Source organism: Aulonocara sp. 'chitande type north' Nkhata Bay, linkage group LG7, assembly GCF_057382095.1.
Source record: "Aulonocara sp. 'chitande type north' Nkhata Bay isolate Kocher_YH1m ecotype deep benthic linkage group LG7, A_spYH_male_GT1.1, whole genome shotgun sequence".
NCBI lineage: Eukaryota > Metazoa > Chordata > Actinopteri > Cichliformes > Cichlidae > Aulonocara > Aulonocara sp. 'chitande type north' Nkhata Bay.
The window spans coordinates 41,057,016-41,082,119 of record NC_141350.1 but is presented as its reverse complement, the minus strand read 5'-3'; the positions used below and the strand labels follow the sequence as shown (position 1 = coordinate 41,082,119).

Below are 25,104 nucleotides of genomic sequence, written 5' to 3'. Positions count from 1 at the left end.
AATTAAACCTAGCTCCAAGAATAATTTTCACCAACAGTTCTGAGATAAGCTGCATGTTATTCTTGGATGCGGTTGTAGGACAAATCGCATGACAAAAATATCATACACATTAAAAAAAACTGCATCACCAACGTAGCCTGGACAACATTTGCTAGTTAGATGAAGTCAGCTATCTCATCGTAGCATATTTATATGCATATTTATAATTATACGATTCTTGGAGTGAGTGCATACACTCATGAAGTTTAGTAACTTCCGGTCACTGCAACAAGCCCAGGTACAGTTTACCGACGGATGGGTGCAGGACCTTGAAATGCACCGTGTAGAACGAAAGACCATCGTACGAACAAAGGTAAGTTTACCAGTCTCACAAATCGTCTTCATAAATACACATTCGTTAACCGTTTATTAATATAACCTTTGAGCTCAATGGTAATTAATTAGCAGTGGAAATAATTTCTGGTACCCATCACAGAAATGTAGCAGTGACAATAATATTGTATGCTGTAATTGCACTGGGCAATTGGTGATACAAAACAACTGTTTTACTCTGTGAATAAAAGTATATGTTTTTGTCAATGTACCATAATAACACAAGCGAAACGCAATATTGTGTCAGGACAATTCACTATTTATGCACAATAAACAAAGGAGCGACAATTTCTGTTCAGCGCCAGACTTGCTTGTAACCTATATCACCAATTATGTTAAGAAAAATGACGCATTAACTACAACAGCAGACTGACCTTTGTGGGAATGCTTGGAGCAGACTAACCTGTGAGCTGGAGTGTTCTGGGACGTTATATTTGGTCTTTGAATGGCTGCAATCCAGGCCACCCGTCGCCTCTTTGTTACTTCGGAAACATGGCTCGAACAATTTCTCTTCAACGACGTAATCCGATAACAACCGATCTCTTTACCCGTCGGCTTCCCGTGGCTGTCATGCGACCGGCTATTGCAGTTAATAATACAACAGCTTCTTGACATTTTTGTGTTTCTTTTTATCGCTGTGTGACTGATTTCAATTGAAAGCCTGCGTGCGCTAGTACCGCTTGCCACGAGTTCCCAGAATCCTTTGCGGTTCTACCCGTGAATGACGTCACATTTTCAATCTCTATATAATATGCATGTTAAATTTTATATTTGGGGTAAAATATCAAGTCTTTTCAAGTAAACCGGTTCAAGTCCAATTCAAGTCCCAGGTCATTGGTGTAAAAGTCCAAGTCAAGTCACAAGTCTTAGAACATTTTTTCAAGTCAAGTCTAAAGTCATAAAATTAATGACTCGAGTCTGACTCGAGTCCAAGTCATGTGACTCGAGTCCACACCTCTGGTGATTCCCACCTCTAACTGTTAACTAAGGCATGTTTGTAGGCATTTCTTAAAAAGTGGAGATTTTAGCTATAATTCCTTTATTATGTGAGGCAGTTGCTCTGAAAGCATGTGGATTTTACTTTTTGCTGTTTGGTTGAGGAATTATTAAATTGAGTAATTAATAGGGGGTTTCCTGCTGGTCAGAAAATAAGGGTTAGGGTTAGGTGTGTAATTTGCTTGGTCATCTTTGTCTCCAGCTTCCCTCGGCTGTGTTGAAAGTACCTTACTCTTCTGAAAGGCCTCTCAGTCCAAATCTGTGTTTTTTCTGGCCATATGTAAAAACAAAAATTTTTTTTAAGGGTTTTTGGTTTATGAATTGAGTAAAATTCCTATACCTCCTACTGTAGCGTAAAATCATGTCTTGGCCTACGCTTCATTGCACCGTTGCGTCTCAGTTTGACATCAAGATTCTTGTTTGTGCTATCAATAATGGTTTGCAAATTAAATGTGAAGGATTGGCAAATTAAATAATGCTCGACACAATGTTTGTTTTCTCTTCCTTCGAGCTCTCTATTAAGAGCCGTGCCAGTCGATGGTGATTGTTATCTGACAATGCCGTATGTCTTAGTTAAGATAAGATAAGATAAGATAGAACTTTATTAATCCCTCGGGTGGGTTCCTCTGGGAAATTCGACAACTCCTGCAGTAGTGCTCTGCAACAAAGGAAACTAATACACATCTGTGTCACTTTTCCAGCGCTAAAGAGGTGTAAAAAGTGATTTTCTAAACATAATCTCGTTCCTTACTATACCTCTGCATAATATATCTGTCACATTTTCTGTGAAAAATAACAATATGAAGAGATTTTTTTAGGATATAATGTTCACATCTGTAATTACAGAGTGGCTTTAAATCTCTGTTTTGTGGGAGATCTAATTTATGTGTCAGTTGCTGCAGAATATTGCCACAGGATATGCCACACAAATTGTAATGCATTATTATCAAACTGAAAGACTGCTTACTTAATGATGGGCAATCTTTAGCATAAAATGCTCTATTTTTTGTTTTTTAAATTTCCCCATAATGGTGCATTTTTTTATTTTGCTGTGTCTGTTTTGAATAGTTGGTCTGCACTCAGTGTACTCATAGAAAGCATTAACAACATGTCCTAATTAACTTTTAGCTTAGCTATTCAAGGGTTCATATTTGCATACTCTACATGGCCCAAGTTGCTGAGTAGTGCTTTGTTCTTGTTAATTAAATGATATAAAACCTTCCAGATACCCCCCCCCCCCCCCCACACACACACAGAGAAACCAAAATTTCAAAAAGACAAGCAGATTATGCCTTACATTAAAGGGGGGAATGCCAAGGCCTTCCTTGGCCAGGCGAGAGATATAATCTCTCCGGCGTGTCCTGGGTCTGCCCTAGGGCTTCCTCCCGGTGGGACATGACCAGAACACCTCACCCAGGAGGCATCTTTGTCAGATGCCCGTACCACCTCAACTGGCTCCTTTCGATGTGGAGGAGCAGAGCCTCTACTATGAGCCCCTCTTGTATAGCCGAACTCCTCACACTATCTCTAAGGGAGAGGCCAGCCACCCTTCGGAGGAAGCTCATTTCCACTGCTTGTATCTGTGATCTCATTCTTTCGGTCACTACACACAGCCTGTGATCATAGGTGAGGGTAGGGACGTAGCTCGACTGGTAAATTGAGAGCTTCGCTTTTACACTCAGCTCTCTCTTTACCACGATGGACTGATACAGCGTCCGAATCACAGCAGCCATAGCACCAATCCGTCGTCGATCTCCCGCTCCCTTCTCCTGTCACTCATAAACAAGACCCTGAGGTGCTTAACCCCCCACCCCCACCCCCCCACCCCAAAAGCATGCAAAATAACATCATTAAAGTGAAATATACACTCACCGGCCACTTTATTTGATGTACCTTGTTAGTACTTGGTTGGCCCCACTTTTACTTTCAGCATTTCTTTAATTCCATATGACATAGATTCAACAAGGTGCTGGAAACACCTTTATAACAGTGTGGTCATAAAGGTATGGACACGGTCAACAACGATACTCAGGTAGGCGGTGGGGTTTAAACAATGCACAGTTACTACTAAGGGGTCCAAAGTGTGCAAAGAAAACATCCCCTGCACCACACAAAGCAGGGTGCTTTAATTTGTTTGCACACAATTTTGACCCCACCATCTGAATGTCATAGCAGAAATCAAGACTCAGTGCTTATCCAGTCACTCATATTGTCTAATTTTTGGAATTTTAATCCTATTTAATCCTATTGTAGCCTCAGCCTCAGCTCTCTCTTCACCACGACAGAGCGATAGTTCTTAGCTGACCGGAGTGGCACCTGGTGTGATTTTCTGCTGCTGTAGCCCATCTTTGTCAAGGTTTGATAGCCTGTCTGGCACCAACAACAATGCCACCTTCAAAGTGAAAGAAATTACCTTTCTTTCTTATTCTAATGCTCAGTTTGAACTTAGGTAAGCTGTCTTGATAATGTGCACATGCCCAAATGCATTGAGTTGCTGCCATGTGATTGGATAATTAGACTGTTAATTTGCATTAATGAGCAGCTGAACAGGTGTACCAAATAAAGTGGCCAGTGAGTGTACACAATTTAGTGAACACAATTAGTAAAAAGCATTAAAATGTGCCTGTGTTTGTATGTGTGTGTGTGTGTGTGCAGTCTTTGCAGCGTCCTGTGTTTGCATGCACGTGTAAACATAATGAATAGACTGACAAACAAAATCTCTGGAAACCAGTTTGTCTTGCAGAACCATGAGATCCATTACACCTGCCAGTGCCGCACCTTATTTATGCTCTATTATCCAAGGTGTGACTGCTTCTCGAAAGAACACACAGCAAATACTCACTATTTGTTTTGCTTTGATTTTCTTGGCTGTATGATAGTGTCTTGTTACTTTTTTTTGAGGGTGCGCCACTGTCAGTCTGTTATATCTGGTTTTTCAGGAACATCAATTTCTTTTCTTTTTTTCACAAAGTGTCTCATAGGTTAGTGATTTGACTGTAATATACAACAGTATATAGCTTCTCAGACCTATACTCAGAAATCTCTTCAGTGCACACATAAAGAAGGTGTGCAACCAAAATCTTTACCACCATGATCCACCATTCAAGGGTGGTTGGTCTTTACTGTGTTATGAAAAACCCATCATTTACTGTCTCCAGTTGTTTCATCTGTTATTCTTTAATGTGTTTTAGCTAGGGCTGAACGATATATCGCATTTGCGATAATATCGCGACATGATCAAGTGCAATTTTCTAACCGCAAAGGCTGCGATTATACTCTGGACATGTCCAAATTCATGGGCTGCATCCTCCTGAGGCCGCATTTGTAGACCGATTACGTCACAGCGACGTGCCGAAGGCTGTCCAAATTACTACCATATCCCAGAATTCATAGCGCGGCCCAGCCAAACTCCAGTTTCCAGCAATGGCGGCCGCTACTAAGTTTTAAAATTACTCATACTAATCTTTCTGGGTCACAAAATAAACTTTTAACATATTTTCAGGCGAGAAAGTAGTTGTGTAAACATCAAATATCTGCTCGGTTTATCAAGATATCCCATATTTGTAAAAGTGCTTCGACGTTTTCAGAGGCGTCTGCTACCCACCAGCTCGACAGCTAGCCGGGAGCTCGAGGGTTACTGATGCGGCCGAGAGCGGCACAACTCCCGGCACATCATTTTCAGATCACCGCGGAGTTTCGCTGCTCGGGTTAAACGTAATATATAAGTCACTTAGACAACCTAAAAATGTTATTGTTGGGCTTTTTTCAGTGTTTTGTTTGTTCGTGAGTAAATCGGTTTGGCTGAGATTAAAGTTATTAGATTAGATAAAATAAAACTTTATTAATCCCCCGGGTGGGTTCCTCCTTGGTTTTCACACAGCTGACTAAACGTCAAACAGAAAACTTATTAAACAGAAGTATGAGACAGTCGAGAATTTACACCAGTGTCTGGTTATATTTTAGATAGCAAGAAGCAGACGGCCGAGTTTATTAAACTCCACCGAGACAGCGGTGACGCTAATCAGAACTAGACCGTCCAATTTCACGCCTTTAAATTTTAAAGGCGTGTTTGTGTGTGTGTTTATACAATTGCTATTATGTTTGCACTTTATGTGTAATGTTACTGACTGCAGAGATCAGTAAGATGTGTGTATTTTTTATTTATTAGTTTTATTTATTTAATATTATTTTTTAATTGAATGACTGTCTAGTAGTTCACAGATGTCGAAAAACTGAGTGTGGTAAAGCCACTGATTTTTTTTATGTATATTTCTGCAATCTGCACATTGTACTGACTTTCATTTTAATGTTTACACCAGGGTTCCTTGCCAGCACTTTATGCTCAGATGTTTGTAAGCTAAAAATAAACTATTGTGTATGTTCAAATATACTGTTGTGATTGAAGAAGTTAAATAAAAATGTCAATCATCAATTCATGCATCACCTCATGTCATCATAACAGAGGTCTGTCTTCCAGGAAAGAACAGTTTAAAATTAATGTAATATAGTATTGGCCATGCTATATGATGTATTGCTTGTCTTTGTTTAATAATACAGAAGACAAAGACCTTAAAAAATAATCGCATCGCAATCGCAATATTGGGGCAAAAAATCGCAATTAGATTATTTTCCATAATCGTTCAGCCCTAGTTTTAGCAGTGAATTTGAAATGTGATAAAACTGTGCTTAACAGGGCAGACTGTAGGCTCTAGAAATTATTAATGGCAACTACCCAATTTTAATATTGCACAATTTTCCACAATCTGTTGCTATCAGCACAGCTGCACTTCTTACCATCTGCCACCTTAACACGTTTTTGTTTATTTAATTCTAAAGTAGGGGTGTGTGATATGATTTTGGAATGATTGGGACTGAATTCAGGACATCGTGACAACTTTCCTGGTAAAGCAGATCAATCATACCTTTTACTGCATCGCAGAAACACAGAACATAAACCAGCAATGTGTTATCAGAGTATTAATACAAAACTATTTCATAATTTTCTTTCTAGACTAAAGCTTGTTAAAAGAAAAGAGCAAGGTTGTATTGTGAAATAGGACCAGGAAGCGTTCAGCAACTATGAAAAGGTAGTTGTGTAAGAGAAGTAGAAGAGCGAGGTGAAAAGTAGTAAGTGCTTATCATAACAAAAATAAGCAACCTTTTGTGCTGTGATGGCTCTACGGAAGAAAAATGCGTCAGGTAGTAAATTATGTCATCATTGGGAAGTGGCTAATGTTGCATGAATTGTGCAGCTAAATTAATAGATAGTCTTAGAGGAATGAACAACAGCATTTCATAGATAGTTCTGTGATAGAGTGCAATGTGATCGAACTGTTTGCATGCAAGTTCTCGTTTCAAACACTTTGCTGTGTTAAGTGACACATGCAAATAATAGTCTACTTCCTCTTTAGGGTCAGTTTTCTGGTTAGCGAAGATTATGCCAGTTGGTGCACTTCTTCATTTTCTACGAGAGGAAAAAAAGAGAGAGAGATGCAATAATTTCTCTGTAGTTTCTTTTTAGAAATGTTTGCTACAATTCTAATAATTTTTTTACATTTTTTAGCTAAGGTTTTGTTTTCCCTATCCCCTTTCTTTTTGATGTTTCTGATGAAGGCAAAGGAAAAAGTAAAGTAAAGCAAGTTTTGCAGTGAAAAATATCTGTCTTATGATACGTTCTCCCCCTGTGATCGCTTTAAGTCAAGCAGAACATTGCCCTTAAGTGCCGTTGTAGTGACTGACCAGACTTTAAACTTGTGTCTTCTCAGGTGCTGAACCCTGCCTGCTCAAACACCGTGACTCCAAACTGACAGACAGGGGGAAAAGTGGACAGATAAGCCAATAGGAGGCCAAAGGAGGGTGAGTGAGTAGTCTGTATACTGTACCTCTGTAGGCTGTCTTGAACTCTGTTTCACACTGTAGTTTAAAGTGTTGCTACTGCTATAGTTGGGTGGCTCAGTGTTGACAGTTTAGACCAGTAATTCTGAAAGCAAGACAAGCCCTGTAGCAAAGAGACTGATGCACTGAGCCCACTGAGGCCAAAACTAAGTCTGTTCGTGTTTTCTGTTACCCTTCTCAAGATTAGTGCTTTCATCAGAGGCTGTTCAAAAGAAATGACGGTTTCATACTTAAGTAATATAGACACGGCTTTATTTTGTGCTGAATTTTACCTAGAAAACGATCAAAGAAGGGATTTTTTTTGGCCAAAAGAGGAAAAGAGACAGATGTTCAGCAACGCTTTGGGAACTATTCGGCAAAAAGAATTCCATCATAAATCTGCTAAATAGAAACAGTTCCCCCATCAGCATACAAAAGGTTTTAAAGAGGGGCCGAATTTGCTTGTGAGTGAACAGATGGAATCCGGTCAAATTCAAGATTTACATCTTAATTGGAATTTTTGTACCTTGTGTGTGTGTGTGTGTGTGTGTGTGTGTGTGTGTGTGTGTGTGTGTGTGTGTGTGTGTGTGTGTGTGTGTGTGTGTGCGCGCACACGCAAGTCTGATTTTGATTTATGGGTACACATAAACGGGTATCACACATTTATGTGTTTTTCCACTTCCCTATAATACATGTATTTTTGCTAGCTTGTACAATATGTTCCCCCAGTTAACAGTCTGTGTACCTACTATGTTGTTAAAACATCTGCTTACTCATCAATGCAATTTATTGATGGGTTGACAGATGTATTTGTTGGCCAACTGTTTACATAGTTGACTGACAAAATAAAATTACTAGCAATATGAATTTGCTGCTTTCCTTTTCTTTTCTTTGTTTGTTTGCTTTTTAACCTTCAAACCTGTTGGAAAAGTATACATATACCTGAAGATCTGCTCCTCTGTCTCTGTGTATATCTCATACACTCCCAACCGTCTGTAGAAGTTTTTGTACATTACAACTTATCCTGATATTATCTGAGAAAAATGAGTGCCTCATCTTCATTTGTGGTTTCATTTTCATTGTGGTCTCACACTGACAATGAATTTAAGTTAGACATATTTACTGATCACAGTGGATCAGGGGCTGTGGTCCTAGTGGTTGCCGGGTTCACTCTGCTTTGGTAAACTGCCTACTTATGTATGTAAAGTAGCTTTTATGCAGTTCACCCAGCGGTCTTCCCCACTATCATCTCAGTGGGACTGTTTTGGGGTCTGCGTGTGTGTGTTTATGTGTAAATAATTGATTGCTATAGAGGTTTTAGTGGACTGCTGGTGAGACTGAACCAGGCAAAAGAAAAACACGCTTGACTGCTTTCCTTCACAGTGTGAGTAACATAACTTTACCATGTGTGCTTGCTCGCTGGGATGTTGAGTTGGGGAGCTTGTCAGTGTTCCGTGAGTAGATTTAGTTTGTGTTAATGGTGCTGCAGACATTAGTCCTTAAATCACAAATTAACATCATTTTTGAGCCACACTAAGATGCCACACATACTGTTAGAACCCAACCAATATATTTGATATATTGACTAATATTTGCTATTTGCCAATATCTTCTTATCAACATTTAAATGAAAATATAAAAAGTAAAGACAAGATAGGAGAAAGACCCTTTGACCAAGTGTAGATGTTGCATAGTTTGTCCACACTCTGCAACTTCCCTGTCGAAAAAGACACCACGACCAGCTGATGTAAGCAGGCGTGGAGTATAAACAATTAATTCACGACTTGTTATGACAAAAAAACAAGATTATTTTTAAACTGAATTGTAATATTATCTTGGTAAAGATTCTTAAAAAACTAAACGTAACACATGTTTATCTGTCGGGTTTTCATGAGAATGAAAATATCGGTCATTATATTGGACTTCGCTATCTTTGGGATTTGTTTTCGTTTTAGGTTTTTGAGTTTAAAGCTATAAGGTGATTTAGAATAAATTATGAATAAACCTAAACATGAACTGTAATAACCAATAAATTAATTGGTTATACATACACAAAGACAATCAAGCATGCTGCCATGTTCATCCCAAATAATCAGACCTTCTTTCTTTAGACTTTTTTTAGCCTGCTGCTTACAACATTCAGTCTTTTTTTCCATTTTATATCTCAGCATCAGGGATAGCTGTGGATAGTCATGTTGTCCACAGCTGTCACAAGTCAGACTCAAGGTCAATATAGCATATTGAGGATTTTCAAAAATTTGTTTGTTTTTTTGACTAAAGGGGTAAAAAAATAATTTGTTTGTTATTTTCTTTGTTTGTTTTTGCTTTTTAATGTAAACATCAATGTCACTATGACCTTGTAACATTTTGCTGAAAGCAATATCTCAGGAACATGTAGATGAAATTTTATTCTGTTTGCCCACAAACAGTAAACCTAATTTGCTGGTCAAAGGTGAAGACCACGGTTATCTGAATACATATATTATATGAGTAAACATAAACTGCAGTTTCACTGGTTGGCAGAGGTATACCACAAGGCAGAGAGTTTAGTCTCTGCTTCTTTCTTTATCTTTCTCAGTCTTTTACCAAGGGTCTTTCTCCTATGCTGGCTTGTTCTTCTTTGCCATCCCTTCTTTCTTTCTTTCTTGCCCCTTAGCCGCAGTGTCCTTGAGAAAGCAGTGACTTTGCCGGTGAGTGTAGCAGAGCGCATCACTCTCTCTCTTTCTCTCTCTCTTAGACTCTCTCTCTCTCTGACTCTAACTCAACACCCTTGCACACAAACGCACCGACACACACACACAAACATTGGCTATATGGCTTTATGCAAATGTCGACGAACCTATTGCAGAGGAAAAACGGAGACAGTTGTGTTTTGTATCGAGCCAACCTTTTGCCAATTTACTTCTCTTTCAGGAAAAGATAGTAAATGATCAGCAAACTGCTGATACAACCAAAAGTTGTCATTTGTAGTCAACAGTAATATAAAATGTTGTGATGATGATCAGTAACTGAGCTACTGTTGAATTCGCTTGGTTTCATAATATGACGCTTTACAAAATTGGATTTATTGCTGAAGTTCAATTACTCTTTCTGATGGTTTGTTACCGAATTCTGACAAATTGCCCTCAGTAGATACTGGAGTTTGGCTGCCAGCGTGGAAACACGATGCCTCTGTGCCCTCCCCCTCATTAAAACTGCCCTCCACTAATCTTGGATCATGACAGCCCATTGTTACAGTTTTCCGTAGCTCTTAAAATATGGATGGGGTCTGATTGTCTGCTTGTAAGATGAGATGTGATAGACTCTTGTTGCTGTTTGTTCTCGCTCTCTGTTTTCCATTTGTATTGGGTCACCGCTTTTTCCTGCCGCCTTGCGTGTTTTCTGTAGGGGATCGTGTATCTTGTGGATAAGTAGCTGCAGTCCTATATATGGAACATGAGATTTGCAACTTTATCTGCAATGTTTATTTATCCAATATTTGAGAGTCTGATTTAAATAATATTTACTGCAGTGTAATTTGCATATAGTCTGATTCTTCCTAGCAACATTACATATAGGTTCATTTGAGTAGCTCATGATAGTATCTCATTGCCGCCATGTTATCATTCATTCACTCCTTGTCTACATGTGTCTTGTTCACACTTCCTTATGTCACACATACGGCTGAAAATGCTTCCGTAGCCATGGTGAGCAATCCCAATGGGAAAAGTTGAGCCTGAATCGCTTTCTCACTCTCTTTCCTTCCTTTGTCTAATGCCTTGGTGCAGTTTAATGCTTTCCCCACATGCGCACACTTGCACACAGATGAGCAGGTCTGAATCTAAAAGCAGAGAAGATGCAGATTTTTGGTCACATGTTGTTTTAATTCATTTGACCAAGAAGTTGTTAAAAAAAACCAACAGACAGAGCGTGAGGATGGTTTTCTCTTCTCATTGATTAAATGCACAGTTAAACTTTTTACACTGACAGAATGGGAAGTATCATCAGTCTGGCCCACATAAAGTCAAAGTGGGGTCTATGTGGCCTGTGATATAAGTTTGACATTCCCGTGCTAGATACTGCTTTAATAATAACTTAATGGACAGCTATAATTGCTAATAGTTAAATGGTTAACGTTGGTGTGTGCCGAGTTAATATTTATAATAACTGTTTAATACAGTATGCCAATGCTGTTGAAACAGGAACTTTATTGACCTCTCATGATTCCTCATAAAGCTGAGCTGTCAGTCTTCAAGATGCACGCCAAGTTTGTTGTGCTACTGCTCACGCGTTCAGCTGCTAGTGGGGAAGGGGCTGTGTGCCTGCCTGTCCTGCTGCAGTGCTTTGTGAAGTTGTGTGAAGTTGGAGGAGGAGAAGACTGAAACTGTTCTTATGAATACTGTTGCAATCATTTTTAATATCTATTAGTATCTGAGTATTAATGTTGTTTTGCACTTCTCAGTAAATATGGGGCCTACGGTACCTTTGCAATTAAAAAATGATCATGTGCTGTCACATTTTCAGAGTGTTGGTATTGAAAGGTACAGTTAGTGTCCGTCCTGTTGACATCCCTAGTTTTTATTGTGAACTTTTGAGTACAGATGTGTCAGGATACCGACTTCAGTCCAAGGGGGCACTGTTCCTTTCCTGTTCTTTTTTTTCTGCTTAACTGTGACCATGATAATACTGTAACCTTAGTCAACTGCTTCTTTATTTTAATCAGTACAGTGAAGATAATTTCCCCCCGATGACTTGGTGGTGATTGACTTCCATTTTGCAGGCATCCAAAATATAATTGGTGCTTTTTGATGATTTTGTGTTTCCTTTTAGGAACTATTGAAATTATTATCAGGCCCAAATTAGGAACACATGCAGTTATGCATGAGCAACGATAAATGTCAAGTCAGTAGAGGTTTGTCATTTTATTTACTCTGTGACATATGTTAATCAAGAAAGCCAGTGATCAGACACACATACACAAGGCTAGAGAGTCGATTTCTTGCTTTATGAGAGAGACCCAACTTGGGTTTAAAAATAACTAGAATATTCCTTTCATTTTAAAGTGTTAATCTTATATGGATATATCATCAGATTAGATATAAGATAATCAGATAATTTAAAAGATGGGTCAATCATAATTCATGCTAAATTGTTTTTAATTATTCATCAATAGTCCCTGTGGCTTGCATGCACGCACACACACACACACACACACACACACACACACACACACACACACACACACACACTGTAAATCTTTTCTGTTTCCCTCATTCTGTATATTTCTATCTTTTCCCCGTCTTATCTTCTCATTTCTAACCTCCCTTCTGGTCACACTCTGCCCCCATCAAGTCCCACCCTTCCTTTCCTTTCTCTCTCTTCCTGTTCCTTCCTCTCGCCTCTGAGTCCCACCGTCTTCTCCCCTGAGTCGGAGAGGCAGACAGGAAGGAAGTGTGTAATGAGACAGCCATATCGAGCACACAGCCCAAATTGACCTGCAATGAATGGAGGCACTGATCAGATGCTGCTAAAGCAGTGCAGATTAACAAGCAAGGGGGATGGGAGAGAAAATGAAGCTCCCTAATGTGGCACACGTTTTAGGAATACTATCAGACATGCATAAACCGTTTTTTTTAGGTAACAGGAATATATGTGTTCACACAGGGCCTCCGGTATCTGTTATTATTTAAGAATGAATGTGCTTTTTTCTTGTTTGTAGTTTTACTGAAATCAATAGTTGGTCACTTTATCTGAAAGGTAAAGCAATCTGCATTCAAGACACTGTTTTCTCTGCAGTATGAACACAAGACAGAGAGGAAATAGCTTCAGAGTGAAAATGAGAAAAACAATGACAAGCAAGAGAACGAATGGCAGGACACACTCCTATTACTCTTATTATTGTCAGAAGTGTTACTTTATATCCTTGCTGGATATGAAAATACTGGATGTGATTTAGCTTTTGTAGTAAATCTTGCTAATCTGCTCATCTGTCTCCACTCGCCACACTACTGATTTTATTAATGAAAATGGAACGATAGAGGGAGAGTGGACATATTACCACTAACAGTTCTTTGTGGTTGTGTGTGTGTGTGTGTGTGTGTGTGTGTGTGTGTGTGTGTGTGTGTGTGTGTGTGCCTTCTAGTTTGTCCAGTGTATCACAGTAGAAGACCATTAGGGGATTACTTCACATCTGGATAACCCTAGCTGTTCTAATGAGTTCACGACTGCAGTATGCATTTCATAATTTGGATGGTTTTAACAACATTACATATTAAATCATTTCTGGCCTCAATTCTGCCCAGATCATTTTTAATATTTAAGCCCAGTGAAAAACCCAGTTTTGGTGTAAAAAGGTTATTGTGAGGATTTACTAAATATGTGCACTGGCAGTTTTTTGACTGAAAGGTGTGGACACGGACATTTTTGTGCCTGGCCGTATTGCCAACGTGTTTGAGTTTCCGAGCACAACATTTGGAGCAAATCACAAACATAATTTAGGAAGGTTTTCAGCAAGTAGTTTACTAAAACCATAGCTTATGTTTGTGTCTGATGTGGGGATGATAGTTGCTGGCAGAAGTGCTGATATATTTGGAATTCCAGATGAAATTGTTGTCAGAATGTCCACCTAATAGCACCGGTGGATTGCCCAAAACTGTGTGTTCAATACCAAGCCTATGCCTCTGCTCTGTCACACTTCACTGACTCATCACCCCAAATGTTTAGGGCTTTGCAAGTCATATTTATGGTGTTCAAACATACTGGTATTTTGATGAAGTAGAGCAGAACTCAGAGAACTGAGCTTAACGTAGGGTGTCAGAGGGAAATGAAGAATCGCAGTACAAGGCACATGGAAGGATTTGTCTTTTAGTGGTTATTACAGTCAGCCAAGCTACTTCTTTAGCTTACAGAGTATCAGGTTTTTTGACACATTTCTAAACATAAATCGATCCATAATGACAATGCCAAGCACACAAGAGCATCAGCATCTCACCAAAACTCTTTCAAGGATTTTCCTTCTTTATTATGAATGTATGGAAGTTTTTTTCTGATCGGGTTATCTCAAAGTGTAATTTTTATCTCCAAATTTCATCTCAATAGTTCAACATTTTAAGATAATCTGAAATTTTAATACCTACAGCCTCATATCACATAAAGGAAAGAAAAAAACAAGTGCATAGCATGCATTTTTCCACACTTGGCACAGTAACTTTAACTTGAGTACCTTAAGGATGGTTTAGAATTCTGAAGTTAACAATATTTGATGTTTTTCTGCACATCATACAACTCAACTAACACAGATTTTAAGAGGAATAGTCTATAATGAAGTAGTCTTTCTTGGGATAAATCCCCCTCCTGAGGTGTCAGATTTATCCAGAGAACGTTTCTCTCACCCTACAAGACCTCGTGCAGTATAGAGTCTGGCCTTATGTCAAACATCTGTTCATTCTCCTTCAGCTGCCTCACATTGACATGAAATGCCCAACTGGGTTCATAAGGAAACAGGAAACATGAAACCTACTCTTACATTGTAAGATACCATCTAAAATGTGTTTTTTACATGGTATTTTGCAGTGTTGCTTGGTGCATTGTGTTATTACTGAAATGAAGTGGCTGCATGTGATTTTGTGAATTAGCACATTGCTAGTAGATTAGCTAGAGAACTTTCCACTCCCACCGGCGTATGTTTCCGATTGCGACATCTTGCTAATTTGCCCTGGTTAGTTGATCTGGCACTTTGATCTGTGACCCATTTTTTTGGCTTTGGCCTTACCTGGATCTTTGCCAGCCTAGTTCCAGGTAAACATGAATAAAGTGCAGTTGTAGAATGTATGATAAAGTCCTTTAGGATTAAAAGATATTGGATTTGAAGTTGTTAATGGAATGTCAAAGTGGTAATAGCAGCAATAATACATTTTCATCCCCCCAACTCCTTTGTAACAGTGGTTTATTTTATGTAATTTTTGTGCTCTATATCAAGGAATTTAACTGACTTAATCACCAAAGCATTAGTTGTTGGGCGTGGGTTCTAGTTTCATGTAACCTTGATTCAAAAATCTTTTATATTTTGCTAATTAGCTGTTTGTTGGCGATACCCAGCCTTTTTATTGGTTTCTGGTGCATTTATATATTTTACTGGGCACATCAGTGCTTCACGTTATTTTTTTTAACCCTTTAGCAGCAGTAATGTGTGTTTATAACCAGTCGCACATGTACGGACCTGCTCAGGCACACACAAGCAAAGTGGTGGGTGGCACGACAGCTTTGTGTGTTGGCAAACATGAGCTTAGCAGTGAAGATCCTTTCAAGCAGGATTAAGCTGCTAAGTGTCAATGGAATAGACAAGTAGGCCAAAGACCACGAAGATATCACTTACACTGCAACAATCAGTGTCAGTGGGTCTGTGTATGTGTGTAGTCATATGTAAAATAGACAGGAAGTGTAAGTGTGGCAGATTATTTGTGGAAAAACACAGGAGAACATCAACAGGACACACACACAGTATGCACATTCACAAGTCCTCTCACACTAGAGGCCTGGCAGGACCATCTGTTCCTGCTGAAATCAGCACAGCAGGAGCCTACCAGTGTGCACACACACACACAGAACACACTATATCACACACACACGGTTGCAGCATGCTTCAGTTCTGGCATAGTGATAGTCTATTTATTCCCCACACTGACGCAGGACAGTACTCATACAGTTGAGTTGAGTAAGTTGATGTGGATATACAAATACATACTATACGTATCAGATATACAGTAAATATATCTGTCTGTAGTTTTACACATATATGGAGAGATTGAGAGATAAACGGCTAGACAGACAGGTAGATGGTCTGACCTACCGTCAGCAGGAACTGCATACGCGTTCAGCTTTCTCCATTTTAATAATCGACCGAGGGGACTAACACTCCCCTGTCAATGTTATCTATTTCCCTTGCAAAGGCAACATCAGCATTTTTTATGCTTTCTCCCATCTCATCAGCACTTTGCTCTGACCTATCCTGCCCTGCACCTGGACACAGTCAAGGAAGAACTACAGTGTAGTCATTTATAGTTCCCTGTAGGGTAACTGAACACTATCATTCTTCAAGAGAAGCAGTAAATGCATATTTTTGCAGCCTACAATTTCAGATCGCAAGAAAGTCATCAACCAATAATAAGGGGTGAAGGAATCAAAATGGTAACTAAAGGGTCATATGTGTCCTTAGAAATCAATTAATGGGTTCAAAAAGTTTGACCTTGCCTTGTCTTATTTATTCTACAAATTGAAAGATCGATTTTAGTCAATAAAGTGATGTATCATAAATTATCTGTCTCTTTCAATTCTTTTTTGCAAGGTTCTTGCAAAAGAGAATACTTTAGGTATGGTTTGTTTTGGTCTTTAATAACTTCTCAGGTGGAATTAGTTACAAATGATTAATAACTGAACTGTTAAACGGTGGTATTAGCATCTGCGCATTTTACTCGTCATATCAGCAGGATGAATAATTAACAATGAAAACACCAATTTATATTGCGCAATTAAAAAAAGATCACATGCATCACATTTTAAAATTGTTTCTGGTACTAAATTGATTTTCTGGATATAATATTAATTTTATATTGTGCAAATATTAATAATGATCTTGAAAGACATAATAAATAAACATGAACCAGTAAAGGCTGCATGTGAGGATACTAAATATACCAAGAATACTGAGACTGAGACTGAAAAAGAACTGAGGAAAAACAGCAGCCAACATAGAAGAGGAGAAGAAAAGCTCGGGTAAAATGAACAGATCAGGTGAAATCAGCAGGGAATTCAGAAAATCAGGCGAGTTAGTAGGTGAAGTAATTGTTTGTGTATCCATGACTATTTGTATGTGTGCTTTGTGTGTCTAGTAAACGTGTCATTTAGATGACTTACAACAGGGGTCCCTAATCCCAGTCCACGAGGGCTGGTGTCCCTGCAAGTTTTAGGTCTCACCCTGCCCTGGGTCAACATACCTGAATCAAATGATTAGTTCATAACCAGGCCTCTGGAGAACTTCAAGACATGTTGAGAAGGTATTTTCTCCATTTAAATCAGCTGTGATGGATCAAGGGCACATCTAAAACCTGCAGGCCCTCATGGACTGGGATTGGGGACCCCTGACTTACAACATGGGTTGTAAGTCAATACATGTCAATAAACATTTACCTCAATATGTTTGCTAGTCTGTCATTTCTGAAAATACAAATATTAAAACTCTTTTCATTAAAATCAAATAAAACAATTAAAGGTTTAGTCTACAAATTAATTTCCGTGGAAAATAATATCACAACAATTCGATGGAAGTATAAAACCAACACCCACCAAACATTTGATTAGAGTCTAGTTGAAAGTAGCTGTGGCACAATGATTCTCAGGTGTAAAACTAATCTTAATAAAATACTGTGCACTGTACAGTGCTCTCCATTTTGGTGACTGGATTGAGGGTCATAGTATTAATGGGTTCCTCCTTGGCACTGTTTCCATGCTGCAATTTGCAGTTGGCATGACTCTTAATTACACTCAATGTGAAGTTCCCAAAGTTAGCAGTGTGATTTGAATGGAATTGACAAGAAAAAAAAAAAAGACTGTGTCCAATCACAGACACAACACCTGCCAAAAGTACATATAAAAGTATTATATGTTATTTCCTAGTACAGCAAGTGTCCCCAGCAGTTCCAATTTAATGGATTACTATAATCATGTTACAGTTTCTGCAAAACAGCAATATAACAAAGTGCTAAATTCACTAATTGCATAAACAGTTGTGTCATTACTGAGATTACATAATTTATTGAATTATCTGTACAATTAACAGATAGAAAAAGAATCAAAACATGCCCTTTTCCTCCAACACTTCAATAACAGCAGAGCTATAATAATTAAGGAGTGGATGTATACATTAATTGTTATTACACGAAAGGTCAAGAACACAGCTGCCAGAAACGACAATCCACTCCTCCTAACAAAACATCGACTCAAAGATAAAACAAAGCTAGTAGCGACAAACCCCAGACCCACTGGGATATGTGTGACTGTAGCCGAGCAGCTGCTAATAAAAGCAGTGATGAGCAGTGAGTCTCATAGCATAACTGTTTCTACAATAAAATCTAGCTTTCATAAGCTTTGCTGTCGGCTAAATAAGTAAAGGGAAGTATGTGTATGTGTCAACTGTGCCAGTTTGTGGACAGTTTCTTTCCTGTGACAGTGCATCTCAGTCCAAGTGGATCCTAATGAAAAAGTCTGTAACTAGTAGTGCAATTAACTCATTTCTTTAGGGGAGTAAATTAGTAAGAACACCATTGCTGTTTGTTTTTTTTTTCAAAATAATATCTAATAGATTAGCATTTGGAGTAATAACCCCAACATTCACCAGAACCACAGTTTGCTATGATGACAAAGTCACACACATACTCACACACAAGGTGAAAACAACAGCAGCAAAAATGACCTGTCAGTGAAGAAAGTCTTGATTATCTGTCTAGTGGACAGACTGTGCAATGTTAATGAGTGGTTGAAGGTTGTTTCTCCCACCGATAGATGGTAAAAAAGAAAACGCAAAAGCAACTAGTTGACATGTCTGCAGAGCACGATGATCGCACCCTCCACAGTAGCACCAATAAACCTTCTCTAGTCATAATGAAGACAATGGGCCTAAATAAAGAGGGTTTCCTTTGAAGTGTCTTTCATCCCATGTATGTGTTTTTTTGGTATATCAAAGGAACATTAATTTTCCTGAAGTGTGACAGTTTTTGCATCCTGGTTTCTGTCGCTGTCCTTTTCTTCATCTCTTCTTTTTAAATGCACACAGCACAAAATGCAACGTCATGTCTGAGAAGGAAATCATCGAGTGTTTATAGAAGGAAACTCATAGTTCATTATGGGAAGGAGAATCTCCTATAGCCTGAGGCTGAATGCTGTTTACTTGAGCTATTTAGTCTTTGTCTAAGCATCATTCTTTGTTGACATATTCATAATGCTTCCAGTGGTTGTTTGCCTTGATGACTTTAATAAAACCATACACCTGGCAGGTTGTCCTTACCATTCTGTACTTTAAAAGTCAACAATCACAGCAATCAACAAATCTTTGTTCACAGAGTTTTTATTGTAGCAGTAAAATAAGGCCCTCAGCTCTGACTTACACAGGCCTGATTATACTTGAGTTAATACTTCGATTTTGGTCAGCATATTTGAAGAATCAACTTATAGTCATTCTATAGTCTAATCTGCTGTGTGAGATATGAAGGTATTAAAGATGCTTTCTCGAGAGAATAAAGATAAGAAGTAATCCAATGAACTTGGGAAATCAAAATAATTTATTCAAGAAATTAGATGCTAAGGTTGGAGGTGGAACATAAATGGAAAAAAAGGACATCAAAATTCAGATGTGCATTTTTATGTTTTTAGAAAGACAACACACTCATTAGTGTCTCCTTTGAGCATGCCACCGCTTCTCTATGTTATCTCCTTTGCTGTCAAAAACCCCCTTCCCTCTTCTCTACCACAGCTCTCCATGTGCATCTCACTGTCACGCTTTCTGTGTTTCTGTCTGTCCATTTGTGTCTGGATCTATCTGCCCTGCTGTCTCACTGCAGTCGAGAAATAGACCGAGTAAACAGACGTCTCAGTGAGCTAGCACCTATTTACACTGTGCATGCTTCATCTCAACAAAGGTGCTTAGAGACATGGCTTTGGTGCGTGATTCTGAATTTATTCTGAATATTATGCACCGCCTGGACCCACGTCTTGCGCTATTTTTGTGTGCTGGTTTCTGTGTGGCATGTTTGTCTAACTAATTAACACACGCATTTGCAGATGTTTTCCCAGATGCAAACATTATGGCATCAGTCACCCTCGAGATGTCCACACATCAATAATGATATAACACACTGGCTATTCAGGTACCCGAGTGCCTGTGTACCTGTTTTATTTAAAGGAGATATGTGGGAAACCATGTTGGTGAGGAAAGTATTCATGAGACCTAAAATACTACGCCTTGCAAATAGTTATGGGAGAGAAAAATCAACAGTTTAACTTAAAATAACGTAGTCTTAGCTTCCAGAAACACCATTCTTATTTATACCTGCTCATTTTCCCGAAGAGATTAGCCTGATTGCAGGTCTGCCTTACTGGAGTTTATGTGTTTGTTTAGAAAAAAAGGGTATGACAAGCAACAGCAATCTTCCTACATTAAGTTGTAGCTTTTTCTCATACCGTGCAGCATCTTTTATCTCACAAATGCATAGATTAATCTCAAAACCGTCAATTCAAGTTAGCAATCTGATAATCAGATGCACTTGATTAATTGATCATCAGCAAGTGTGAGCACCTCTTTAAAAGCAGATTTTTTTTGTCAGTTTGCTGGTCTGAAGCATTCAGGTGTGTGTCAAGGGCAAAGGTCATCAGGAGTGATTTTTAAAAAGTTGCTGCCCATCAATCTGGGAAGTGTTGTGAGATCATTTCCAAACAGTTTGATGTCCACCGTTCTACAGTGACAAAGATTATTTACAAAAACAAAAAATTCAAGACAACCCAAGGTCAGATCATGCGATGCTCAGAGAAATTGAAAAAAAAAACCTAAGAGCTACATCTCAGACTCTACAGTTCTCAGTTAACATGGTAAATGTTAAAGTCATGCACTTAAAACAATGTGAGAGACTGATATATAGGGATGGGAAGTGATAAGAATTCAGCGATTCCAGTCCAATTAATGATATCATTTAATGATTCAATTCCTTATTCGTTCTGTTATGGATTCTCATTGGGTTCTCACTGGCTCGTCTTTGAGTGTCACCAACATCGCTAAGCAGTATATCTTAGATATTCCTATTATTTGTTCATGTTAGAGGTATTTCTGAACTTTTTGTTGTGATTAGTGTTGGGGTTGTTACTCAAAAAATAATGTATTACACATATTACACAAAACATTAAATAGACTACGCGTTACATTCCCATCCCTAATCATATAGTCATACAAAATATGATTACTTTATTTTAATTCACATCTAATGCTGCTAGATGTAGTTCTACAAGCTATTGGATCATGGGATATAGTTAGCTACAGTATATACTGCTTCTGCAGCTTTTCTATTTCTGATAAATAAATATTGACATGGTTTAATATTTCATCTGTTGTACATTTGAGATTCTATTTAACTGATTTCAAGAAATAGGTGATTTTTTGTTCATGCCTTGATATGTGAAATCTTGGAATTGAAAGTCGGCATACTTTCTTTTTACTAATAGCTCTCATCGTTTGAGGACGTCCCCAGCTGGCACTGGCACCGGCAGCGTTCAATCAGAACTCTAAATTTATTTAATGAAAGCGGAGAGACGAGCCAGGGCTTTACTTGAAGAATGCAACGCTCCCTAATGCTGATATTATATTTAAAAACTATATTTTTAAAGGTAAAAAGTGGACAAGAAAGACAGCAGAGGAAGACATGCAGCAAAGGCACCGCAACTTCTTTACTTATAGTCGCATGTTTTTCATGTCGAATCAGTAATCTAGGAGTTCTCTGCAACTTTCTCAACATAAGCAAAATGCACTTTTCTCATTTCAAAATATTTGTTGACAACAAAACATTTGTTTGTTTTGTAATATATGCTAATATCTACTCAGATATCAGACAGAATTGTCAGCTGGTTCCACTCAGTTTCCATCATCAGTGTCACATTAGCTCCACTTTAACTGATTTCCATGGGGGAGATCATTCAAATTCCCCTAAATAATCACTAGAGACCCACTTATCTGCCTGATGTTAACATCATTTTAGGTCGACATTGATGGCTAAAAAACCCCACTAACTGGTTTGGCTGGGTTCTAAGAATTAGAGCAGAGTGAAGTAAAAATAGTGGTGTGGGTTTCTCTATATGTTGAATAGTTACCACGACATGCGTGTCCCCAAAACACTGGCTGTTTAAAATATCTGTCTTTGGTCACAGAGCTAGATGACGCTTTAGAACAGCTTGAAAATTGCATTGATCCTGTCCCTATCGCAGATTAGCTGATCGTTGTCCTCCCGTAGAGCTCGTTGGACCAATATTGTTAAAAATGCCAGAAATATCAAATATCAAAGTTGGATATAATTGGACACAATATTGACATATTTTATATTAGAAGAGAATGCCCTAAAGGTCTTCTCATCTGATTGCAAATACTAAACAAAAACTAAACTCTGAAAGGGAATACATTGTGAAAATTAGCTCTGCCAACGCTAATTAGCACACTCTGTCTTTTGTCAATCGTCTCCCTCCCTTCAGTCTGACTATTCCACCGTTCATCACATTTGATGGTTATCAGATGAGAAAGGTGTAAATTGCTACTCAGAGCCATCTCAGCTAATTCCGAATCTCCCTGCTATTTTGCCTTCATTTTTCTGTCTGTCCTCGTCCATTGTTTCTTATCCTCTGCATTATTCCTTTCTTCTCTGTATGGATGTAGTCACAAACTCTTGGAGAAGGAAGGGCATATTACAGATGTGTTTTCCCCTATGCATAAACTTCTGGGATGAATATATTCAGTAACTGGAATGAAACTGAGATCATTTCTGCAAGTATGCCTGTGTATGTGTGTGTGTGTGCCATTTGCAGATATATCCATGTCTGTGTGTGCACATGCTAATGTCCATGAGCCACTGCTAGCCAGCATTAATGAGGTAAAGCCCCTGCCAGTCCCCAACCCCACCGCCCTTCTCAGGAGAGTAACACACAATCACGTGTTAATGACCCACCAGCATGGTGTGAATAAGAGGGAGGATGAAGCAAGTGGGGGCAGGGGTGTACAAAAAGAGATGGAGGGTGGATGCAGAGGAAAAATGTAATAATTGGTCAGTGTGAGTCCAGCACCACAGGAGACTTTATAAACAAACAGGCGGATATAGTTTGTCCAGGCAGCACACAGCCATTCATGTGAAAACCTGGTCTACTTAGACACCCTAGCTCCCAGTGGAAGACAGAGGAGGTTGTGCACACAGCAGACCACATGTTGTTAAAGGGAAGAATCAGTCCTTTTTCAAGCATTTTCAGTCTTCTTTAATATTAGGTTTAGATCATATTTTAGATTATTTATCCTACTGTGTTTTTCATCACTGTACACTTGATTTTAATTAAAGAAAAATGAGAAGGAAACTGCCATGAGAGAGAAGTAAAAGAGAGGGGACTGATGGGGTTGTTTATTACAGAATTGTTCTGGTAATGAGAATCAAATGGGGACTGGCACTTTGTTATTAAGCTTCTTGGCAGGGTGATTCTATTTTCCTGTGTTTGTGTGCTCTATTATCATGTGCATACAGTCCTAAGTGGCCAAGGCATGTTGGAAGAAGACTCATCTCCCTCGCTCCCTCCAGCGACTAGCACTGGCTGTAAGTTAACTGGCAAAACACAAGTGTGCAGACACAGGCGCTGCTGCTGCTGCAGCTGCTGCCAGGTGTATTGAGGAGGTAATAGTTAGGCCAGCGGCCAGTGGCTCAGAGAAGGAGAGCTGGAGAGAAAATGAGCTGCTGCTTCTGGTGGAGTCTGTTCGCCTGAGGGGCCAGCTCAATATCTGGAGTTGTTGTTTATCCGATTCCCCTGTCATCTTGCACCACTTTATACTTATCCCATAGTTTACCACTTTCCTCCTTTTAGCCATTCTCTCTGTTCTACATGCTCCTATACACGGCCAATTCCAATTCTGTCATTTTTCTCAAGCTGTTCACTGCATCTTGTACGCTTTTCTCTTTTTCTCCTCTCTTGTTCTCATTCTTCGTGGGTCTCACTCACTTTTCTCAGAGGCTACAACATCACCACAGTTTAATCCCCCAGCAGGTCTAAGCCAGGAGGGATTGAAAAATAACAAGTGTGTTTATGCTCTCTGCCCCCTGACTTCACCCAACTAGAACCCTTTGGTGCCTTTAGTGTCTGCCTGTCTGCTCCATGTGCTTCAGAGTAGTATTTTCAACAATGAAGACACTCTGCACACTGTTTCCAAATTACGACAAGAATATTTTGTTTATTACACTATCTCAATGAAAAACAAAAAGGCTTTCATATTGCAATAGGAAGACCTTGATATCATTTCTCATATATACATAATAGGTCAGTATCGACTGATAATATCAGCTGATTTCATTTTGTCTTGGTTTGTATCTTACTGCATTGTTTTCCATATCCCTGCAAAATCTGATATCTCAGATTGAGTTTCTCAATCAAAACCAAATCTAGTGATGAGACCCGTTTAGTATTAATGTTGGCTGCCTTTTTAGATTTCCTGCACTTTTAGTCCTCAGATCAGAAGTCAGCTTTACTTTATTGCTTTTAATTCTAACATCTGTCAACATTTTGGGAAAAAAAATGTAAGCATTTTATTTGAAGATAAACTGCGAGGGTTGCAGCTGCAACCCGTTATTTTTTTTACTGTTTTATTTTTCTTATTTTCAAGTGCTGTTTGTTCTCTGTTGTGTAAGTCATAACAAAGATCTTGTTTGCAGCATTTTTGTTTTTGTATTCATATAAAAAATGTAGTGAAGGAATAGAGGTGGACTGTCCTGCACCGGCGTGAACTTGAGTCCCCTGAGTCTGGCAGGGCTTTGAGCAGCCAGTTTGTGTGAGCACATTCAGACATGCACAGCTCTGTAAATGTCATTGCTTTGGGTTGAGTGTGGCCAGATGCGCCTGTGTACTGTCACTAGTGATACTGTTGACATTTCATTTTGTGAATAGGAACGTTGTGTATCTGTTCACCTCAGCTTGCTCCATGCTGATAAAACTGGCCTGCGTTTTCATAGAAACACGGGATATTTAGCCATAAGATGAGCTAAGGTAGTAGTCGCTTTGATTTACTTTTTATAGTCATGAAGTGATTATAAAAGCTTTAGAAAACCATAA

At 38.8% G+C, this 25,104-nt stretch overlaps 1 protein-coding gene across 4 annotated transcripts in view; it reads left to right on the top strand.

The window, feature by feature from the left end:
* The window catches only part of strbp (spermatid perinuclear RNA binding protein), a 120,562-nt gene that overhangs the window by 32,295 nt on the left and 63,163 nt on the right, over positions 1–25,104 (top strand). For all 4 annotated transcript variants that reach the window (XM_086300409.1, XM_086300407.1, XM_086300406.1 and 1 more), the window contains exon 2: positions 7,134–7,224. The gene's annotated coding sequence lies outside the window, so the exon portion shown is untranslated. The remainder of the gene's footprint in view (positions 1–7,133; positions 7,225–25,104) is intronic.